Here is a 12,731-nt window from a genome sequence, read left to right as displayed (position 1 = left end):
ACGAATAGTTTGATTGTTTGTGTTTGTTTTTTTTCAGTGTGTTTGCTGTATTTTAGCTGTATTTGATCTTAATTTAATCTGTGTAATAAATCTATCCTGATTTCTTCGACTATCTTTCGTTAATCTCTGTATCCTGATGGTTTCATGACCTTTGAATGACAGGCTTGAGAACATCTGCAGCTCTCTCTGCTTTCTAGAACACTGAGATGTTTTACTTTCAGCTGAACACAGAAATAGACCACGCAGATGTTTTTAGGGGAAGCAGAGCACGTGGAGGTGGGCGAGCTTTGACCGCCAGACATCAGAATATTGGTCAATGATGGGCGGCTGAGCTGAGCGGCACACATAAAGATGTATAAAAGTCTATTTTTAATATTTTCCTCCAGTTTTAGGTGGACGCTGCAGTGAATCATCTCCCTGCATGTATGCAACAAAAACTCAGAAACACAAAGATCTGAGCGCTTCTTTTCTGGGTTGGGGGGAAGGAGAGAAGACCAAAAATATCTGCTCCTTCTTCCAGCTCTCTCTGGGCTCGGGGCCAAGAGAGGGGAGGAAGGAAGGAGGTAGAGGAGGGGGGAGACGGGGGGAGGAAAAGCAGGCGGGATCAGCGGGGATTGCAGGGGTGCAGGAACAGATGCAGAACATTTTAACTCTTCCTGCTGGATGAGCTCAGCGTGCAGCACTGCTCATTATGAAACTGCCTCAGTTCATTCAAACAGACCTGCTGAGGTTAGTGAAGATTAACTCCTGATGTAGAGCTGTGATTGGAACATTAAAGCCTGAGAAATACCTACTGGCTTTGGTTCTTTTGGATAGACTCTTATGCAATTATGTGATTTTTTAAAGTTTCAGAACAGTTGCAGGTAAATGCAAAGAAAAGCAGAGACAAATGTTTGCCACGCATGCAAGGAACGGACAAAAATTCAGACAGAAACAGACGAACTGTGAAAACAACCACCAGCTGGTTACCTTCCTTTAAGTTTCCCATCACTGCACAGTGTAAGCACAGTGGTGGGTCAAAAGAGAAAGGCTGGAACATTCTCTGTGGTAGAAATGTTTAAAACAAGAACAAACCAGGAGGAAAAAACAAACATTTCCATTGACCTTTCACCTCCAAATCTTATCCAACCATCATCACACTGACATGTATTGTGGAGTAAACGAACAGTTGGCTATTCAGTGAGAAATCAAAAGCAGAGGATGGAATGTTTTATAAGCTCTGGTAGGTTTCTTCTATGCTTTAAAAGGTGACAATTTCAAAGAAAGATGGTGGAATGTTTTACAAAATTTAAAGAATTAGATCATCTTTACAGGCAAGGATGTAATGTTTAACACACTAAAATGGATTACATCATCTTTAAATACAGGGATGGAACGTTTTATCAACCTGAAAGAGTTACAATATCACAGAGGATGGGATGTTTTACAAACTTTAAAGGATGACATCATATTAATATGCAAGGATGGCATGTTCTCTAAGCTTTAAATGGCTTACATAATTTTCAAAGGCAAGGCAGGAATATTTTTTAAGCTTAAAATGGTGGCATGATAAACACAGAGGATGGAATGTTTTCTACACTAAAATTAATTACATCATCTTTATAATCAAGTGAAGAATGTTTGATGGGTTTTAAAGGATGACACCATCTACAAAGGCAAGGATGGAATGTTTTCTCATCTTGAAAGGGTGAAATTTTCAAAGATGAAGGATGTGATGGTTAACAAAGTTTAAAAGGTCACATCATCTTCAAAGCCAAGGATGGAATGTTTTATAAGCTTTAAAGAGTGAAGATATGAAAGACAGGGATGGGATGTTTATAAACTTTAAAGGATGACATCATCAAAGAGAGTATGGAATGTTTTTGTGATATTTATTGGACATCTCTTATAAGGCAAGGGCTGAATATTTGCCAGCTATAAAGGATGACAATATCAAAGACAGAGGTTGGGATGTTTTACAGACTTTAAAGCATAGGCTCTCAAAGTGCGGCCCGCGAGCCAATGGCAGCCCACAGAAACATTTCTGGCAGTCTGCAATTGTTAAACCAGGAAGCAAGGCACACTGAGACTGACTGTTTGTTCTAAATAAGTTTTTACATATATTCTTAAATGGATGGCACACAGGACTGTTATATCCCAAATTTGACTGTAGAGGGCAGAAAACCCCCGAGATTTTGTGTGCATTATAATGTTTCTCAAGGTTTTCTCAAGTTTTGCCAGGTTTAGCCTCATTTATTAATTAAAATGTGTTTATTGCACATTACTGGATGCAGACCAATAAATGTAAACTGTAGAGATGCAAACTGGGATTTCTTCTTTTCTGTTTTTTTTTCCATTTTTTATCCTTCAGCGGCCCTCAGTCCAATGTTGGGTTCCTAAATTGGCCCTCAGCTATCAAAACTTCGAGAACCCCTGCTTTAAAGGATCTGTGGGGGTTTTGTGGAGTAAGTCTGACAGGAGAAGTGGAGACAGGTGAGCAGGTGGGCGGGGCTAACTGCATGGCTAAAAGACTGAAGATGATTAAAAGTGGAAACAGGTACTTATAAAGGTAAAGATGGAGGCAATGAGGGCACCTAGTGGACACATGAGGAATTATTAGAAGACTTTTTATCCTCTTCTTTCTTTGTTGGTCCTTAATTCCTCTCCTTTTTAACTCCTCCCACAAGCCCCTTTGATTCTCCAGATGCATTATGGGAAACAGAATGATACAGAACACAGGAGTATGGAGGCGACAAAGAGGAACTACACAGAGAAAATGAAACTTTCCTCAAACATAAATGTGTCATCCTCTAATTTTTCCACTTTAATTTGTAGTTCTGCATTGTTCTGATTTAATCTATTAGTAAACATTTTTTTTTCATTTTAAATGTAATCCAATAAAATAAGACGCATCATTCAAGTTTTTGTGTTTACCTTTGTAATTTTGATGTCTGAGAATATTCACATCTTCTGTATGTTTCTCTGTCACAATAGAACATAAATGACATATCAGATGTTGAAAGGAGACATTTTACCATGTCATAAAAAATAATAGCTCGTTTTGAATTTGATGGCAGCAACACATCTCAAAAAAGTAGGGACAGGGCCATGTTTACCACTGTGTAGCATCCCCTCTTCTTTAACAACAGCCTGTGAACGTCTGGGGAGTGAGGAGGAATTTTGTCTCATTCTTGTCTGATGTAGGATTCTAGCTGTTCAACAGTCCTGGGTCTTCTTTGCTGGATTTTTTCCTTTTCTGGTGCTCCAAATGTTTTCTGTTGGTGAAGGTCTGGACTGCAGGCAGACCAGTTCAGGACCTGGACTCTTCTCCTGTGAAGCCATGCTGTTGTGATGGATGCGGTATGTGGTTTAGCATCATCTTGCTGAAATAGTCAAGGCCTTCCCTGACAGAGGCGTTGTCTGAATGGGGGCATATGTTGCTCTAAAACCTCTCTCTACTTTTCAGCATTGATAGTTCCTTTCCAGATGTTAGAGCTGGCCACGCCATAGACACTAAAGCAACCCCATACCATCAGAGATGCAGGCTTTAGAACTGAGCCAGGAGAGCACGCTGGATCCTCTTTGGTCCACAGGACACAGGGTCAGTGGTTTTCATGTGACCACAGAACAGTTTTCCACGTTTCCTTAGTCCATGTTAAATGAGCTTTGGTCCAGAGAAGACGGCGGTGTTTCTGGATCCTGTTCACATATGGCTTCTTGTCTCCATGATCCAGCTTTAACTGTCATTTGTGTAAGTGTTGACAGACTATTTCTGGAAGTGTTCCTGAGCCCATGCTGTGATTTTACACATGAAAGACCACTTGGAGTTTGCAAAAAAAGGTCCTGAAAGACTCTCAGACTGTGAGAGGCAAGATTCTCAGTTCCAGTGAAACCAAGATTGAACTGCTTTGTCTCAGTTCTTCACATTTTTCTAGAGGTATCCAGGCACTACTCATCACATGTCCAATACCATCCCAACAGTGAAGCACGGTGGTGGCAGCATCATGCTGTGGGGTTGCTTTTTAGCAGCAGTGACTGAAAAACTGTTCAGGGTTGAGGAGAAGCTGAATAGAGAAAAATACAGAAATATCCCTAATGAAAACCTGTTGTAGTACAGAATCATGCCTGTTATTAATGCAGTGGCCCCTGAGGGCCCCTACAGCCTTGTCCCTTGCTCAAAGAGATTTCTCCAGATTCTCTGAATCTTTTTATGACATCATGGACTGTAGATGATGGGATATTCAATGGCTGTTTTCGAATTGGCCTACTGCATTCTCCTGCCAACGCAGTATGCAGTATGTATTGCCCACTGCGTACTGTGTTCAACAGTAGTATGCAGTATGAATGCCAGTCAGACATTATTGTGTAGTACGCTTGGCCCAGTTTAGCTGGTTTCCGGTATACAGAAGCAGCCATACCCTGGTCAATTGCAAATGACGCTACAGTGTTTTCCATCCATTTACGTACAGAAAAAATCTGGGAAATGTTTTTATTTGATTTTTTGGATTTTTATTGCTGTTGTTTTTAGCTCAGCATGTATAGTGCAGTGAAAGGACACACTTGACAGCAACTTTCTGGCCGTTATGAGCCGTAACGGCAAAACAAAAACAACAGTGACCTTATTACAACTTATTTCGCTCTTGTACATGTTAAAAAGGTAAAGGTAAAAGGTAATGGCACTTTTTGTAACCATCAGCCGCTCCAGTGAAAGTTTCGCTACTCTCCGCCATTATGAACTCTGACCCTGTGCTTTGCATTGTGGGTAACAGTGGGCGAAGCAGACTGGTCCGATGCATACTGTGAAATTTTCCCAAATCAGTACGTCATCCAGGTATTTTTGGCATACTGCAACTTTTGCATTTGTTCGCATACTGCATACTGCATTTTGGGCAAATCAGTACGCACTGCTAGTATTGTAGGCGAGTTCGAAAACGGCCCACATCTTCATAATTTTACGTTGAGGAACATTTTTCTGAAATTGTTCCAGTTTTTAGATGCAGTTTTTACAGATTGGTGAACCTCTGCCCATCTTTATGTCAGAGAGACTCTGCCTCTCTAAAATGCTCCTTTTATACCCAGTCATGATACTGACCTGTTGACAATAACCTCATAAGTGTCAGAATGCTGTTTTTCATTAGTACCACTTACTTTTCTAGCCTTTTGTTGCCCTGATAAACACCTGTCTCTCTCTTTATTTAGAAATCCCTGATTGGTCATCCACCATCCTACGGGACCTGCTAATCTGGATCAAACTCGCTCTAATGCTGCAAGTCCAGCAGGTTTACTCAGAATTTATGCTCCTAAAATGTTGAAGAATTAACAACAAAGTCTCCAGATCAACTCTTTAGTTTCTTTTGGTCAATTTAAGATCAGAAATATCAAATGTTAATACGTTTTTGTGAATTTAACCCTTGAAATGCCAGTTAAAGTGCAAAAACCCTGATGTTTGTATTGTTAAAAACAAAGAAATGAAATACTTTCTATATGCTACATGCAATTTGGATTTCCTTGAATGTAGATTATCAAAGCCTTGAATATGCTAATGCTGAGCAACAACTTTGATTTTCATGCATCATTTTTTTCTTTTTCAGATTTTAAACTTTAATAAGTTGTTGTGATGGTGCACCTATAGGAAACCAGGAAAAAAAAAATCCTTCAATTTCCCCTCATGTCAAATATGGCAAAATGTCTGGCATTTGGTGACAAACAGGAAAACCTGTGAATTTGAAGCAATGACTTTAGAATAAAAGCCTAACATGATTAATGCATGGTTTTGTCTGTATATTTTTGGTCCCCAACACTCTGAGTGGGTAGAAAAAGTCTACAGAGATTATTATTGACCAATAAATGGTTTCAGTGTTAAAGCAGCACTATGTAACTTTCACTTTTTTTTAGTTTTGCGGCGCCGGTGGACAAAAGCGGTAGTGCTTTACCAGAAGGAACACTCAATTACCCATGAGCACCAGCGTGTACTGCCGTAAAGATCCTGATCTCCTGGTCGCGTGCATTTGTTTTGGAAGCGAATGAAAGAAGATGGGACTTACTTTCAAAACTACTCTTCTGTCTTTAGCGGCTGTTTGCGGGATGGATAGTGAAGAGGTAATGTATTAATTTTTGGCTAAATGACGATGTTGAAAATCACTACGTTTAACTTGGTTTTATTACCGTGAAGTCCCCCATCCTGTTTCAGCGAGACAGTGAATAAACTGATGACGAGATGGCCCTTTGTGATACGAAAAGACACATAACAAACTCAAGAGTACTGTATATAGATGGTAAGCAATCAACATATACTTACAAGTCCAACAATAACAGGGCCAAATCAGCATCGGTCGGACATCCTTCCTCGTCTTTCAGCTCACGCCAGCGAGTGAACGCCGGGCCAATGTTTATTCTTGTCCGGGCATTTATCTTGTTACTCTCCCACTTTCTTTTTTTTTTTGTCTCCTCTGATAAAACTTTTCTTTGGGTTTTTCGCTGCTTCTGCCATGATAACAACTCTACGTTTAGCTTTCGCCTCGACTTCTGTCTTTTCAACGAATCGGGAAGGAGGGGTTATGCCATAACACAATCAAAGCAGTAGAAATTTGTAGTTTTTTAGTGTTCCTACCATCGTGGCATTCGCCGATTACTCCCTCCCCAGTAGGGTGGAAACACAGTGAGGCAAAGCATTTGCTTTGGGTGCCAACAGATGCACCCATGGTCTCACTGGACGACTGGAAGTCATGGTAGAGGGTGAATATTCCTCTATTCCTCCCAGCATTGTGAGTATTCTCGCTACAATTCGCTGTCTTTCTCTCTGTTATGCTCCGACTTGTCTCCTCAACCGGGTGTGCATCTTTCAAACTCTATAAACTCCAAACCTATGAATAGAAACACACCCACAAAGGCTGCTGGGATTGAGGTTACTCATGTCCACCATCTCCTAGTGTAAAGTGGGAACAGTGCAGACCTCCGCCATTAGCCCTATCTCACAATAGTACAGAATCCTTTAAAAAAAATTCCTGGATCCAGATCTGGATCACTCCAAAATCTAATCAGTTCTTCCTTATGCCATTTCTGACATTTCCTGAAAATTTCATCAAAATCAGTCCATAACTTTTTGAGTTATCTTGCTAACAAACTAACAAACAAACCCATCCAAAAAGAAAAGGCCTCAGCTCTAAGGGTTAAAGAAAGGTTGGATAAATGGATAACGGATGCAGATGGAGGACAATGTGCATCACGCTCATGCTCAACTTTGTGCCAAGGATGCGGATTGTAGCAACAGACTTTGGCCCCCTTACTTACCCAGGCTCCCTCAAAAAGACCCCCCTCCCCCCATTTCTGCACTTTTCTGCTAAGTTTCATAAAATCCCGCTGGCTTTTTCCCTCCAAAACTCTGGTGGATAAACATAAATAATATTTTAAAAAAAGGACCAGGATGTGCAGCAGTAAAGTCACAGCTGAGTGGAAGTTAAGAACTCTTAAATCTGTGTTTAACCAGGACAGAGTTTAACCGACATCATGTCTGCTGGTCTCCATCTCGGCGCTTTAATAAATGATGTTCTGCAGAGGTTGATTCACACAGACAGAGGGATGTTTTTCAGGATGAGGCTGCAGCACACAGACATGCTGGGTGGTTTATATTCACGTCCACGTTCAGCTGAAACAGACTCTGAGTTTTTACATGCATGAAGCAGCTTGTCTCTGGTCCCTCCTCGCCCTGCAGAGACATCATTTAGAGAGAGACGCAGGTAAACATCCACAATGGCTGCTCGCTCGTTATGTATGCATGGATGCTTGTCTGCCTCCAACGTTTGCTGCACCGTGTCTCCTCTCCGCTCCCTGATTTATCCTGCACACTAAATACCAGCCTTCATTCCTCAGCCTTCATTTCCCGTCCTTCATTTCTGAGGAAACGAGGATGCATAGAGTTTCAATGTGGACATTTTTAACTTCATAAGTGTTACTCCGCTATATCTGACACGTTTTTTAAAGTGCTTAAAAGTGTGGTCAGAGCTCTCTATAAGAGAAAAGTTTCACGAACATGACAAAAAAGGGGTGTAACTGCAAAACATTTAAAACAGATCCAAATATGGACTTATTCAATGCACAAAAGAGGTCACATCACCTACACTCCTAATTGTGCAAAACTGGCATCCAAGTTGGAAATAATTCAGCATACTCCAACTCACTCTGATTATTAGAACAGATTTACACCAACAACGTTTTCTTCATGTGGTCTGGCCTTTGTTAGCAAGTTGGAACAAGTCCATGCCAACTTCCACCATCTTTTTTCCTCAAAAAAAATTGCCATCTATGGCCTAGTAATTCACAAATTGTAGAGGAGAAGCCCCCAACATTTCAAGCTTCATGAACATTCCTTTCTCAGCCATTGAAGATGATGTCATCAAATCTTATGAAATGTTCCTTTATCTGCCTTTGAAGATAATTTGACCAAAGCTTACAAAACATTCCATTCTCTGCCTTTGAAGATGATGTCATCAAATCTTATGAAATGTTCCTTTATCTGCCTTTGAAGATAATTTGACCAAAGCTTACAAAACATTCCATTCTCTGCCTTTGAAGATGATGTCATCAAAGCTTATAAAACGTTCCTTCATCTGCCTTTGAAGATGATGTCACCAAAGCTGACAAAACATTCCATTATCTGCCTTTGAAGATGATATCATTAAAGCTTATAAAACATTCCACTCTCTTCCTTTGTAGATGATGTCATCAAATCTTATAAAACGTTCCTTTATCTGCCTTTGAAGATGATGTCATCAAAGTGTATAAAACATTCAATTATCTCCCATCGAAGATGATGTCACCAAATCTTACAAAACATTCCATTCTCTGCTGTTGAAGATGATGATATCAAAGCTTATAAAACATTTCTCTCCCTTCCTTTGAAGATGACGTCATCGAAAAAAGCAGCAGCAGGACAAACTGTTGCCAGAATGCTAACACCAACAACACTAATCCAACATCACAATTCACATACACTTATACAATCAATAGATCACAACTAGGGAGGGTCCATTCTCTGGGCTTATCAGGGGCCTTTTCTCTGGGTTTATCAGGGTCCATTCTCTGGGTTTATCAGGGGCCTGTTCTCTGGGTTTATAAGAGGCCTGTTCTCTGGGTTTATCAGGGTCCATTCTCTGGGTTTATCAGGGGGCAGACAAATATGTGGGCAGACCTGCCCTTTGGTATCATATTTAAACACTGGAAATGGACTGAAAAACATTTAGAGAAAGGCAAAAATGTAATGGAACACAAAAACTTGAATTACAAAACAGTTTATTAATTAAAAAGAGATATGCAAAAAAGATTTTTTTTTTCAATGATTTGCATTTGCGTAAAATATTTTGTTTCATTTGTGTGTATTGTAACAAAATGTTTTTGCATGCATGAAAGTAATTGAACCCTAGAGTTTCAGCAGAGAAGCATCTACCGTGGAATTTCCTAAAATGTTTTTTGTTGGAGTGGTGGAGTTGGTACCGTCACCCTCAGTGAGAAACAATAGGGCATCTGCATTAATGACATTCAGCCAATAGAAAAATTCAGTTGCAGTAACCAGGGTTCGACCTGTAGAGGGCAGTCACTACAAACACAACAGGTAGGATTAACACAATTTGTGGTACATATTGGCATCTGGATCCGTTTTATCACCAGCAGTTCTAAATGCTAATAGGTTTGAGCTGAAAAGTGGTATTTGGGTTTCTTTAATAGTTCTGAATTTGCAGAAATGTTTTGCAGTTGACAGTCAGGGCCACCGTAGCAGCTGTGAGCCTCCAAACTTCCCCCAACCAGCCCAACTAAACTCAAAAACCAGGGTCCGTTTAATCCGGATGAAACGAACACGTTGCAGCCCACTAACAGCTGATCTGAAGTCCTGCAAACAGGCTGAACATCCGGGAAACAACCTGATCTGCACAAGACGTGGACTGTGTCCTGTGTGTTCTTCCGCCCCGCAGAGCCGGCAATGATGGAGGAGGTAAAAGAGCCATGATTGGTGGATGCAGCGACTGGAGGCGAAATGTAAAGCCGCTGTTTTGGTGTTTTTTTCTGCTTCAATGAGAGCAGGAGAAGCCGGGCGGTGCGAAGAAGAGGATCTTCCTGCAAGTCTGCGGTAAGACCACTAACCCCAACACCCCCCTCCACCTTAGAGGAGCAGGCGGAGAGCTGGAGCCTCACATCAGTGCGATCAGCAGGCAGGAGGAAGGGAAAAACCCGCACACAATACACAATGGTGCTGCCTGGGGCTGCCGCGGTGGCTCTCACACTAACCCGGGACAGACTCGCTCGGGCTGCTTGTTTGACAGCTGCAGGGCCAATGGAAACATGCACGAGGCCAGCTGCGCCAGGCTGCAGCCAATGACAGGAGAGCTGCCGCTAATGTTAGGCTGGCTGCAGAGGACACACCGCCGCTGCTGCTGCCGTTAAACCGGAGCGGAATAACGAGCAAAGAACGCGTTTGGCTGCTGCAGAGGCCATTTTAGGAAAAAACAGCCTTAACTTCTGGATGCAGATCGTCTTTGTGTGCAGGGAGGAGGTGTGTGTGTTCGAGATGGGCGATTCGTAAACGATCCGGCCTTTTGTACCAGCTCCTGCAAGGGGGAGATGGTGTTGTGTCTCAAATGGTCTCTAAAATAAAGCTGCGATTCCACAGATGGAGCCGGTACAGTTCGGTTGGATTCTGTTGTATTTTTTGGCCATAGGATTATTAATTTGAAATGAGAAATACTCAACAAACAAACAAACAAACAAAAAAGCCATTTCCCAATTACCGTGTAAAAACAGGTAATAAAACAGAAAAATAAACTGCCATTTGATCTTTCAGACACTTCATATTAAAAATGGTAAAATGGAAACAAACAAACAAACAAACAAAGCAAACTTTTACATTTCTGATGATATAACATTTTTTTCCTACTTGTGTGACCTGCTGCTTGTGATATAAAAAAGAATGTTACATCACCAGTATTCCTAAGTCTTCCTTGTTTTTTAAAAATCAAAACACACAAACAAGATGAAGAACAAAAGGTTTTCCATTTATTAAAAAAAGAAAAGAGAAATAGAAAATTAATAGCCTAAGGGTTCATTTTTTTTTTTATTTTTGATTTCCACTTTAATATGAACTGCTGAGCCAAAGGCCATATTCCCCCATGTTTTGTTTTCGAGTTTTGAAAAGCAGCTTGTGCCTTGCTTTTTGGATGTCTCATTTAAAATTCAAAAACTGCAAGCTATTTCCCCAATTACCTTTAGAAAGGAAAATAAAACAAAACAAAATGAAACAAAACAATTAAACAAACAAAAAAACGCTCTTGGCAAATGAGAAAAACAAAACCCCCCAAATTTTTCATTTTCTGTTTTTTTTTTTGTTTGTTTGTTTTCAATTTCCATGTTTTTTTTTTCATTTTATTGTTTTGTGTCAAAAAGATCAAAGAGCAAAACACTGATAATGTAACATTCTTTTTTTCTCACAAAACCTGGACTTGGTCACACATAATGGGAAAAAGAATGTTACATCACCAGTGTTGTAATCTTTGGTCCTCCTTTTTCAATGAGAACACACAAACTTTAAACCAAAACAAAAACCTTTTTCACTTCATTTGAAAAAGCAAAAAAACAAAAATGCAATCAGAAAACTGGGGCTGTAACATTCTTCTTCCCATTTATGTGTGGCCTGCTGAAAAAAAGAATGTTACATCACTAGTATTTAAAAAAAAAAAACATTTTATAAACAGACAGATTTTTTTCTGCCTGGGCCAAAGGCACTTATTTATCATGATTTACCTATTTTTAAATGGTCATTAGGAAATTATTTAGCAGATCAAGCACTAAGGAGACAGAGCTCCTGATGTGAACTTTTGTTTGTCTAATAAGGATGGAGTGAATTATACAAATATATGTTACATTTTAATTATTTGTCATGTAATGCAGTTTCAATATGATTTGTTGTGTTAAAAATGTGACAAATCTTTCAGAATTATTCTGCTTTTAACTCAAATTAAATGCAGTAAAAAAGTGGCAAAATGTATTTAAAGTAACAAACATTGTGGCAAGGTGGGAAAGTGTCACAAAGTGGCAAAAAGTTGTTGAAAGTGGCAAAAATGTGTAGAAAAAAGATGAAAATGGGTTAAAATATAGGAGAAAATTATTGAAAGTGGCAAAATTGGGCCACTTATCATTATCCATTTTATGGTGGCAAAAAAATGAGAAAAAGTGGTTAAAAATACCACAAATAAATAATTCTAACATTAATACCCAATAATAGCTTGACATGCATTTTAGCTCCAAAATGAGGCACGTGTTAGCCAGAATATTAGCACCAATGCTACTGATAAAACATACACAAACATCATCAATAAATCACAACTGGGGTCCAGGGGACAAATCTGTGGGCGAGCCTGAAAACAGGCTCCACCAATAAGAAGAGTCACTGTGAGACTCTAGCATTGTGGGTAGTGTAGTTCTCCCTGAAAGTCTCCCTTGGATGGCTATGACATTATGGCTGAAAATAAGTGTACACTATTGATAAAATAAAGGGGATTATTACTTAAAAAAGTCACACTGTTGAGTTCTGATCAACTATGAAGGAATTTAGAGAATCTGACTCTCTGATAAGTTTCGGTTCTTTTAGCTGGATCGTCCACGAACAGCCCATCCCTCCCTCCTCTTCCTCACCTCCCCATCCCTCTCTCCTCTCTCCCCTCCCTCTCCTGCCTGCTAATTTTTTATGCATTTTTCTAAACTGTCAT

Source organism: Cheilinus undulatus, linkage group 3 (assembly GCF_018320785.1).
Source record: "Cheilinus undulatus linkage group 3, ASM1832078v1, whole genome shotgun sequence".
NCBI lineage: Eukaryota > Metazoa > Chordata > Actinopteri > Labriformes > Labridae > Cheilinus > Cheilinus undulatus.
The sequence above is the reverse complement of the archived record's forward strand: the minus strand, read 5'-3'. Positions refer to the sequence as shown.